The sequence below is a fragment of the Numida meleagris genome, chromosome 2 (assembly GCF_002078875.1).
Source record: "Numida meleagris isolate 19003 breed g44 Domestic line chromosome 2, NumMel1.0, whole genome shotgun sequence".
NCBI classification, from domain to species: Eukaryota; Metazoa; Chordata; class Aves; order Galliformes; family Numididae; genus Numida; species Numida meleagris.
In genome coordinates this window covers 82238937-82249989 of record NC_034410.1, presented here as the reverse complement: position 1 = coordinate 82249989, position 11053 = coordinate 82238937, and the positions used below count along the sequence as shown (strand labels likewise).

Here is an 11053-nt window from a genome sequence, read left to right as displayed (position 1 = left end):
GTAAGAGTAATGAATATGCTCCAGGTTTAATGTAGATGAAAATGGAAGTACTTCTATACCTGCCAAAACCTTTCAAAAGCGTTTTGAATACTGCTGTTTATATTCTTTGAAATGGAGTATCTGGAAGCAAACTTGCTCTTTGGCAGACTTGGTTTAAATCATCCTAGACCTCTGACAACCAAACTGACAAATAGCCCAACGTGCTCTAATGTTGTCCTAAAGTTTGTTTTCAATAGGAGAATTAACAAAGGTAAAGATTGAGGACTGCATTTTGATAAACTAACTCCTGATGACGGCCTAACACACTGAAAATGGTGGGCTCCAGTAGATCAAATAGGAAAATTATAATATACAGTCAAGATAAATATTTGGAACATTGAAAAAAAGATCAAGAGTCACTAACTGCATCCTTGTTTACTAAATGTTTTCCTTAATGGTTCGTTGTCTCCTGCAACTCCTGACCCTTCCTCCGTTGTACAATATGTAGTCCAGGTGGTAGTAACACAGTGTAGCTGCTATTCTGTTTTAACATGGTACCAAATTCAGTAATTTGGGTTGACAAACTGATGCGATATCCATAGGGTAAGGCTTACCCAGTCCAATTTTGGCAGTCCACTGTTTTTCCTTTCTTAACTTTTTCCCAAGGTATAGGACAGCATCATAGTTCTAGTCCAACACTGGAGAAGGAATGAGTAAAGGAGACTTCTTGTCCCTGATCTCCACAGAAAAAGAGCAGAGCAGAAAAGAGCTGTGCACTCTTGGGCTCAGGGAGCATCTGTGGAAAGTGAGTGTGCTGAAATTCTTCTACCTTGAGAAATGAGGAGGTGCTCTACCCTCTGCTCCAGGGAGTCAGCAGAGATCCCAGCCATTTCCTCCTCCCATCCTTACAAGTGAGGTGAGGTAAGACCAGCTTGGAGGGGCAGGGAGGAATCCCCCAGCTCTCTCACCCTGTCCTCCTAGGGGAGGCATTCCATCTCTCAGATCATTTTTGTGACTCTTCCCTGGATGTACTCCAACAAGTCCACATGTCTCCTGTACTCTACATCTGGACACAGTACTCCAGGTGAGGCCTCACCAGTGCAGAGTTAGAGGGGTGGGACCACCCCGGGTGGGACCACCCCCTCAACCTCGTGTCTCTCTATTTCTCGCCGTTCATTGAAAAGGGTATTTTCATTCCTGTCAAGACAAATTCACCCAATACAGCTGCAGTGCTGCTGGAACAAATCGGTGGTATAGGTGAGGAGTAGAGAGATTACCTGCTCCTGTTTGCTTGGTTTGAGTAAATGAGCTTTAGCCATCTAAATTCATTGCATGACACTGGAACAAATGGAGGACATAAAACACTTTGTTCTTGCCTGGGCTGGAGGCAAAACAAACAAAAACAAACAAAAGCAAGTTGCATTAAACAGACAGAAGTTCTTGGATTCTGGAGTAGAAGTCATGTATGACTGCATCTCGGTTCAGGAAAAGTGTGAAAGTACAGCTGTGGGCAGATTGGTTTTTTGGGGGATGAGGGGGTTATTGAGAGCAGCAAGTTGAAAAACAGAGAAGAGGATATGGGGGATCCCAGCTGACCATGAGAAATCAAATTGTGCTCTTTAAAAGAAAACTGATTACCAGACATATTAAGCTTTAATCTTATTTGCAGTTAGTAGCCCCAAAGAGAATGCTTTGTTGGAGACCTTCCAAGAACAGCTATTGCAGACAGCTTGTAAAACAAAGACAATCTGATGGAAATAATGCAAATACAGATCGACATTTGCTATAATAAAATTATTTTATGACCCCCTTTGTAACAACCTCAACAATAAACACCAGTTTCTTCATTGGCAATTAGCTCTAGTGGGACAAACACTTCCCCAAAGTTGACATGAAGACAGTACTTACATATTTCTTTCTTTTTCCAGAGATGATTGTAGCTGGCATATAAATATACTTTTTATTTCTATGGTTTTCTTTTAAAAACACTATTTAAACACTGAAGGAGTGCAAAATGACCTCCCTTAAAGTCTCTCTGGCCACTTGCTTGCACTCAGCTCAAATGGAATGCTGCCTCAGAGTCTGCTGCAGCCAATTGCCCAACCTTGACACAGTGACCTCCTTCAACGATGGCACACTTTAATCCTAGGTCTGTGAGCATTCTTCAGCGAGGCTGCTCATCACTGTTGTCACTGTGACACTCGGCCACGCTCTGTCTCTGTTCACCTTGCAAGTAGCCTGAACTGGAGTTCTCATCTGCCCTCATCCTGGCAGCTCTGGGATTTTCCTGGAAAGCTCACAGGCCCCTTTGTTCCCTTCAGTCTGTGTTTCTGCAGCTGCAGGTGGGGTGGAGACCTGCCTAAGTGTGTCTGCCCATTAGTGCTGGCTGCAGTGCAAACTACATGGGAGGTTCCCTCTGCAGTGTGCTGGCTGTCTGTCCCAGATCAGTCTTTTGTGGTGTTCTGGGCACATGAGACGAGTGGCACAGCTTGGTCTTAAGCTGACTTGACAAATATCTAACCAAAGCCAGAAAAATTCTCATATTTTTCTCCCCCAGGCATTGTGCAGTATGTAATTTGAGTCTCATGAAATCAGAAGGATAGCAGTGACTATAATTACAAACCATCACAAAGATTTTAGAAATCTGTTTATTTGTTCTCATGACTTAAATATGTACATATTGGAAAAGATCCCTCCAACAGTAATTTTACAAAGTTGATTTTACTAGTGCTCCACAATCCATAAACTTGACTCTCGATGTACTTCTCTTAATACAAAAGCCATAAACCTAGTCCTTAAGTTATAGACTGCATTTTTGAATGTACACTTAGTCCAAGAATTACATCTTTCTATCTGCATGGTTTACTGAATTTATTTTACTTCTCAACGTGTCTTTGCCTGTATCTGGAGGCTTCACATTGACTTTTGCTTTTCATGAAATTGATGACATTTTTGCTAAGTGAATTTCTGAGACTCAGTTGCACTGCAATAGCATAGATAATCGAGGTGGCATAAAGACATTCCACAGAGGGATTTCGGATACGTCCTACGGCATCAGCAGTCATCAAGGAACAAGTGTTAAGCTGCTTGCATATGGTAAACTGCTTGCATACAATAAATCATTCTTGCTAAAACTGAGAGCGTAAATTGGAAACACACAGTTTTGGCATAGGAAAGCCTGATACTTCTTCTATTATCCGGCTGTGTATTAACACACGCAGACTTGTTCCTCAGCCTATAAATGCTAAATGAGGGCAGCTCTGCAGTTCCTGTGCCGGTGTGCATTACCTCTCCAGGGGAAGCCGCCTGTCACAGCAACAGTCCCCAATGAATGTGTCAGCTTAGCTGTGCAGCACAGCTCCAGCGCTTCGACTGCGTTAAGTGCTGAAGGAATCCGATTCCACTCACTGAAAGCGAGCACACGTGAGCACCATGTGGGGCTTGGGCCTACATGAAGAGTGCCTCTTTATCCCACAGGGTATTTCTACACGCAAAGTCTCCTCTGTCACCTGACTACAGTTCCAAGCATTTTTCAAAATGCACTCTATCTTACCATGAATGATTAAACTACTTCAGCCAATGTTTGGCAAAGCCACTCCCAGTGCCACATGCAGCTTGCCTGGCTAGTGGTTTCCCCTCCTCAGCAGCCTACAGCCAACACCTGCCTCACCCAATGAGGCTGTAGCTGAGCATCAGGCAAGGGGCTGACAAAATGTGCATTAACATACACGGAGATGCAGGCCCTGGCACGCACGCTCCACCTACCAAAGTGACTGCTTGTCTGTGAGCACATGGGCAGATTCTGAATACCTCAGTTTTGTCTGTCTGTGGAAAAAATGGATGTGTGGGAAATCTAAGCACGTTTAAAATAGGTCCAGCATGCACGTAATTTGTCTACACACTTTTTTTTTTCCTTCCTGCTGTTGGCCATGTGGCCAAGAAGGCCAATGGCATCCTTGCTTGTATTATAAATAGTGTTGCCAGCAGGAGCAGGGAGGTGATTGTCCCCCTGTACTCGACACTGGTAAGGCTGCACCTCAAGTACTGTGCTCAGTTTTGAGCCCCTCACTACAAGAAAGACATTGAGGCCCTGGAGCATGTCCAGAGAAGGGCAACGAAGCTGTGAGGGGTCTAGAGCACAAGTCTTACGGGGAGCGGCTGAAGGAACTGGGATTGTTCAGTCTGGAGAAGAGGAGGCTCAGGGGAGACCTTATCGCTCTCTACAACAACCTGAGGGGAGACTGTGAAGAGGTGAGGGTTGGCCTCTTCTAGGTAACAGTGATAGCATAAAAGGTAGTGGCCTCAAGTTGCACCAGGAGAGGTTCAGGTTGGACATCGGGAGAAATTTCTTCTCTGAAAGAGTGATGAGGCATTGGAACAAGCTGCCCAAGGAGGTGGTGGTGTCACCATCACTGGAGGTGTTCAAGAACCATGTGGATGTGGCACTGAGGACATGGTTAGTGGGCATGGTGGGGGTGGGCTGATAGTTGGGACTAGATAATCTTAGAGGTCTTTTCCAACTTTTATGATCCTAGGATTAAATTGTTCTTAAAATACAGGGTTTCTGCCAAGGAACTCATTAGATATGTTAATAATGAGCACAACACAGTTATTGAGCTCTGTAAACCAAAGCTTTTGGGCTCTGTAAATAAACTCTTTAAAGCTATACGTTATTTCAGAGAGCTTTACTCTTCAAGGAAAAACACTATTTCCTTCACGAAAAATTTATTTGCTAGTTAGACTTTTCAAAGAGAGCTTAGAAACTTTGATCTATAAGCTTAAAAAAAGCTGAAATTAAGAGTAGGTAAAGATAAAGCAGCTCCCGCAATTCAAGCGTTATTTTCCTCATTTGGTTTCTGGAGCAGCATTTTAGCTTTATTAAACACTCTTGCTCTATAAGCACTATTATAGGATGCACATCTAACACACTGATGCTGCAGTGGGCCCCATACCCAAGAAGATACTCAGGGCTTGCTGTCGATGCAGTGGGATGCTTTCATTTGCCCACGGACCGCCAGGCGTCCAGCTGGCACACCCACTGCCGACACGCAGGCGGGCCGCGCTCACCAAATGGCGAGGGGCAAAGTCGCTGGGAGACCCCTCCGGCCTCGCACCTTCACACAACGGGCGCACACGGAGAGCGGAGCGCGCCGCCGGCAGCCTTCGGTCCCGCGGCACATCCGGGCTCCGGCGGGGCGGGGCGGGCGCGCGGGCTCCACCTAGGGGGCGCGGGCGCGCGGGCGGCCGGGGCCGCGCCCGCCCCTTTCCCTGCGCCCGCCCCCGCGCCGGCGATGGAGACGCGGCGCTGAGCGGAGCTCGGGCGGCAGCGGCGCGCGCGGGAGAGCGGGCGGCAGAGGCGCGGCCGGAGGCGCCGCCGCCGGTGCGCGGAGGACGGGGGATGCGGAGCGGGAGCGCGGCGGCGGGTTCCGAGGCGCTGAGCGAAGCGGCGGCTTCTCCGCGGGGCTCCGCGTGACTGCGCCCCGAGCGCGGCCGCCGGCGGCCGCAGGAAGAGGGGGCCGAGGCGGCGGCTGGCGGCGCTCCGTGCCCGGCGGTGCCCCGGCCGTAGCGGCCGCCGCCGGCAGCACCCGGCTGCGCGACGGCGGCGAGGCCGGCCGCGAATCGACTCGCTGCGAGGCGGCGGCGGCGAGCGGGCGCCGGGCGGCTCGTCCCCCCCGCCGCCGCCGGCGTCGCCCGAGGATTCGCCCCGCGGGACTCTGCCCCGGGCGGCCGGTGACAGCGGGGCCGGGGCAGCCCCGCCGCCGCCCTTCGCCTCCCGCCGGCCCCGAGCGTCACCGAGGTGAGTGCGGGCGGTGGGCGCCGCGGGTTCCGCTTTCCGGCCCGCGCGGGGGGAAGCGCGGGGCGAGCGCCGCGTGCTGGGCTGCAGTCCGCCCTCCCTTCCCTGCCGGCCCCCGGCGGCGTCCGTGCCCCGCGGCGGGCGGCGGCCCGGCCCTGCTCCGCTCCGGCCGTGAGGGGCCGTTACGTAACCGGGCAGCGTTCGGGGCACTCAGCCCCGTTCTCCTTTCTTGAAACCGGAGAGGATCGAGGCGAAGCGAGGGTGTCCTCCGAGCGATGCCCAAAGCAACTTAGTTTTCGTGTGGCGGTACCCGTGTAGCGGTGCTCTTACCGCTTCCCGTTCCGAGAAGCGCTCCTCTGCCCGCTGCCCCCCGTCACTGAACGCGGCTGAGGGTTGGGGTCCCACCGGTGTCAGCTCGGAGGAGCTGTCGGTCTGTGGGTGTACGGAACGAGGTGCGGGAATGGAACCCGATTGCTGTGCGGCGGCTGCTGGGAGAAAGAACTTTTACGGCAAAGAGCGGAGTGAGGCGGCATCTCCCGTTTGTGTAAATGGTGTTCGTGAGCTGTACCCGGGCACGGCCAGCAGCTGTACGGAGCGGCAGCATGCAGCGAACCCCGAGTTCTGGTGCGCTGCTGCTCCCAGCTCGGCTCCCTGCAGGGGCTGTGAGCTCAGGGTGCCCCAGACGTATGGAACACCGCAGCACTCGTTTCCCTTGTCAACACAAAGGGCTGCTTATGCTGCAGAAGGCATTTCGCTTCCCAGTGCTTTGGGATCTCAGTGTGTCCTGTGAGTGGGACTGTTAGCATGGAGCGTGCTGTCAGCTCCCCTTATCTATAACACGTGCGCGCAGTGGAGAGAGGTGTTTCCCAAGTGGTGTGGTGTCCCTAGGCAGCGGCAGGGACATCACCTGGCAAGGACGCCGGGAATGAGCCACCCTTGTGATCAAGGTGACAGCAACAGCAGTGGGGCTGCTGCTGGGTGCCGCCCGGCTCCCCGCAGCCCTGAGATGTGTGGGCAGAGCTGCCTGGTTCCTCAATCCGGAGCACAGCACCCGGTGACATTACTGAAAGTCACGGAAATGTTGTAGTGGTGCCATGTGACAGGCGTTGCGTAGCCCAGTGGCACCGAGGGGTGCTGCTCCACTTCTGCTCTGCGGCACATCCCTCTCCTGGGTAATGTGGGCCAGGTCTGCCCCAGGAATGGGAGGTGGGAGGGCGGTGCTGCATGGCTGAGGTACTGCTTCAGCCCTGCTGGTATCCTGCCGGGAGAGCTTCCCCACTGCTGGTGTTGCCCTTCCTGTGCTGCGTGCCCATGGGTAGCACCGTGTGTTGGCTGTGTACTTGTTATGTGTTTTCCTCCAGGGTGCCTGTAAACCCCAGGATACTCACTTGGGACAGAGGTTGGTTCAGAAGGCCACGGGGGTCCTGCTGCTGTCCCTGCCTGTTGCTCTGTGCGACCTGCAAACCAAGCCTTTGGGATGTAGGTTACCTTTAAATGCCTTCTGAGATCTGGAGTGATATTTCTGAGCGTGGGACTTCGTTGTACTTATAAACACATCTCTCTGAACAAGAGTTCTGGAGTTCTTTTATTTGGAAATCTCTAGTGGCGTGCTTTACACCAAGTTATACTGTGTGTTTCCCACTGTAGTTCATGGTGCTCTTTATGACCTTGACTTAAGAAGTTTGTAAGGTGAGGACCGTCCTTTCCCCCACCAGCAGGCCCCGCTGGTACTTGTAGCACTGGGGCTGTGCAGTGGAGCTGCTCAGCTTCCCCCTGGCTGCAGGCCTGTGGTGGGTCGTGAGAAGGATGCTGAATGCTTCCATCCTGCTGTGGGTCTTACACCGGTGCTTGGTGCTAGAGGAGCCAAATCCTTGCTTGCAGCCCTTCCTTTGGTGGGGGCAGGCTCTTGGCCATACAGACACACAATAGTGATGACTTTGAAAGTGTGGTTGTGCACCGTATCAAGAAAGCGTAGCACTGAAGGGTCTGCTTCCCACTTTCACTGATTAGCACCTTCATTTTCGAGGTGCAGGCTGTTTCCATTCTGGCTGCTGTGCAGTCTGCTAACAGCTATGCATTTTTCATTTCTTGCTTTGTTATGCTTTATATCAGCAGTAATCATTTCCGACCTGTTCATCCAAGATTCTTCAGACACATGGTGTAAAATGAGAGCAGCCTTTCTCAGGTAATGGCTGAGAGTGAACAGGTAGCTTTATGAAGGCGTTACAGTCCTGCTGGTGCTTGCTGCTGCTCCTCATGCATCCGAGCATTTCTCATTTTCAGCAGCTATGCTTGTACTGAGCAAAAGTCTTCCTGGAATTTCCCAGGGACGCTTACAACCTTCTGGTTTATATGAACTCTTACTTCACTACTAAATTGCTCACCACTGTAGCGACTGTCTGATTTTCATTGCCACTCCTGCATTTCTGAACGCTGAGTTTTGTCCGCCATCGTGTCACTTGTGCGCTGGGGCCAATTAGCTCCCAGTTAGTTACATTTTCAGTCTTCCATCACTGACGAAGCTACCCTGACTGTTAGCATTTCTACTTTTCACATCTTTAATCGGTGCCCTTAAGCGCTGCCTGCTCTGTGGATCCCTGGAGCATCCTGCTGTTAACCTTCCACAGCGCTGGATTTTGTCTCCGTACTCCTAGTCCAGCCTTCCTGCTTCTTAGCTAGGAATAAAACAGCCTTTAAAGACGAATATCACAGGAATCTGCAAAATACATCTGCAGTGTTGTGATCGTGGCTTTTACTCCACTTGAGCACCGTATCCATTCTTGAGAGTAGTATGCTAAATTTAACATCCCCAAATAAAATGTTTTAACTGCGTGCCTGTCTTAAAAGCATTTTGACACCATCTTCCACTAATTCTAGAAGAGCATTTTCCCTTTTTTACAGTCCTAGTGAGCTTAGTCCATTAAGTGAAGTCAGCCCATCATAAAAATCAATGTAATTGATATACTTTTAGCTAATGTATTAAAGAGCTGGCTAACTGCTCTATTACTCACTTTTTGATTGTTTAAATATGGTTTTGCACTATGAAATACGGATATTCTTAAGGAGCGTTTACTTTCAATTACATTAGAAGCTTGTGACTTTGAACACTGCATAAATATCTTGCGTGTGTGCTGCTGTGCTAAGCCCCGGCTCCTCGAGGTGCAGTCCACTCGGGTATGAACTTGAGTTCTAGAACTCTGCAGGTTACTGAGTGGCAGCTCTTGTTTTCTCACAGGGAGATGGTTTTTGATTTCTTGTCGTTGTTTGAAGAGCCAGAGGATCTGAGCAGTCAAGGTAAGAAGTTGTGATGACCTCAGTTGTCGCTGAAAGCCGGTGTGCATGGGGACCTGGTTGGTTCAGAAAAGGTGCCCTTGGCAAGGTGATCTCTATAGGTCATCGCCTGATCTCACTGGACATTGTTTCTGTTACCCAGAGCTTTATTTTCAAGCATTAAAAAAAATCCTTTTCTCTTTTTCTCTGCTACCTTTAAATGGTAGGTAACTATGGTACGGAACCTGGTTGTGGAATGAATGGCTTCAAAACTTATTTTTTTCCCTGAGGTATTTGGTTTTGGTAGTACCCAAATAGTCAGAGCTTTAGAGTGTTGCAGTTTTTGTTTTTTCCTAACTTGAATGGGTGTTTAATGGCCACTGCAATTCACTGATGGTTTCAGCTTTTGTGTTCTTACTTGTTTATCAGATCTTACCCAACACTTAGCACATGTATAGAGGTGGGTGTACTGATCCCTCTATGTTGAGGACTGCTTTTCTACAGGCTCTGGTGCTCCTCAAGTTTGTGTTTATTTTCCAGGAAGAAGTTAGGTTTGCAGAGGGAGAGAAAGCATCAGCAGCTTGGTGCTTTGGGAGCTCAGACTGTATGTGGCAGCTGATGTACTGTGGTACAGCTGTTGTGGAACTCATCCTCAGCTAAGGAGGAAAGTGTTTTCATACATTTTCCTGTGCCATGCTGGCATCAACTTTCAGAAGCTTTGCTCTGCTAGAAAGCTTCCCAAGGAGCTAAGTCAGCTCCTGTGCTCCTGCCCAGCTGAAAGAGAGTTGGCCTTCTTTGGCTCTGCTGTCCCACTGCTCTAGTCTTGCTTTCTGAATCTTTGTTCTGTAAATTGCAAGTCAGTGTATTGGAAGGTCTGCCTTATTTTCGTTAGTGCTATGCCTTCATTTGTTGAGTTGCACAAGCAATAGAATCTCTGGTGTTGTTTTTTTTTAAATGGGATTTCTTACTGTAGATGAACTCTTACCGTATTTGGGATACATAGTATTTCATGTTAAGTTCCAATAATTCCTCACATAAGAGAATCCCTGAAGTCATGTCATCCCAGTTATGTGAATTGTTATGATGCCCAATGCCTAAGCTGCCTCTGAAAACACCTTGAAGGCAAGTAAGAGGGTATGTTACGATCTTGCTCTTCTTAATTTGCATTGGGAGAGACTCCCAGATTCTGTTGGTGTGTCCCATCAGCTGCAGCAGTTATTGCAGTGCAAAGTACCCCATGTTAGGTGGTTCTGCAAGAAGGAGGAATGCTAGCCTCGTTTCGCAGGCATGGTGTGGTTAAGGCCTGCAGAGCCTGCAGAATTTCAGTCTGTTTACTTTTCTGCAGCCACAGCTCATCATCTTTCTCCGTGCCATCTGAGGTTGCTCTCTATGTGTTAGTAATACTTCAGTGCAGTTTGAGAATGGTGGCCAGGATTATGCTGAGAATTAGAAAATGATGATAGCAGAATCCTTACAGGGAGAGGGAAGCATGTTTCAGTTGTTTGGAAGGTTCTGTGAGAAGCAGACCTGAGGAGGAGAACATTGGTAACAGGTTGAAATAGACGATCAACAGATAGAGGGAGATTTGGAAGCACTCCTGCAGCCCAGTGGAGCAGCTAACTGAAAGGCGGAATGAAAAAATTAAACAAGTGACCCTGGACCTCTATCAAGAGAAACATGTCTATGAAAGGTCTTCATCAGATATCTGCACAACAGGACTCTAAAATGAGTGTAACCGTAGCAGCCCGGATGAGCACTGACTAAGAGCAAGAATAAAACTGTCTCCCAGCCCTGCCACAAGAGGATGACTGTCTGGTGTTATTTCACATGGTTGTTTCTTAGCTGTGCTGGCTGGTGTTGTACGGTAGACTTCTGGATCTTGAGATGGTTCAAGTGCAGATTTGCCCTAGGCTAAACGTGCTTTCACTCTGGTGTTCATCAGTTTGATTACCATTATGAATAAACAGAGCTTTGAGAACAGCCTGCGATCTTTTGTCTGTGTCCTGTTTG

The 11053-nt window shown here is 49.4% G+C and overlaps 1 protein-coding gene across 2 annotated transcripts in view; it reads left to right on the top strand.

Annotated features, from left to right (window-relative positions):
* GALNT1 (polypeptide N-acetylgalactosaminyltransferase 1) overlaps nt 5635-11053 on the top strand; it is a 79848-nt gene continuing 74429 nt past the window's right edge. The window contains exon 1 of one of the 2 annotated variants that reach the window (XM_021388964.1): nt 5635-5776. The gene's annotated coding sequence lies outside the window, so the exon portion shown is untranslated. The remainder of the gene's footprint in view (nt 5777-11053) is intronic. The other variant, XM_021388965.1, reaches the window with a different exon arrangement.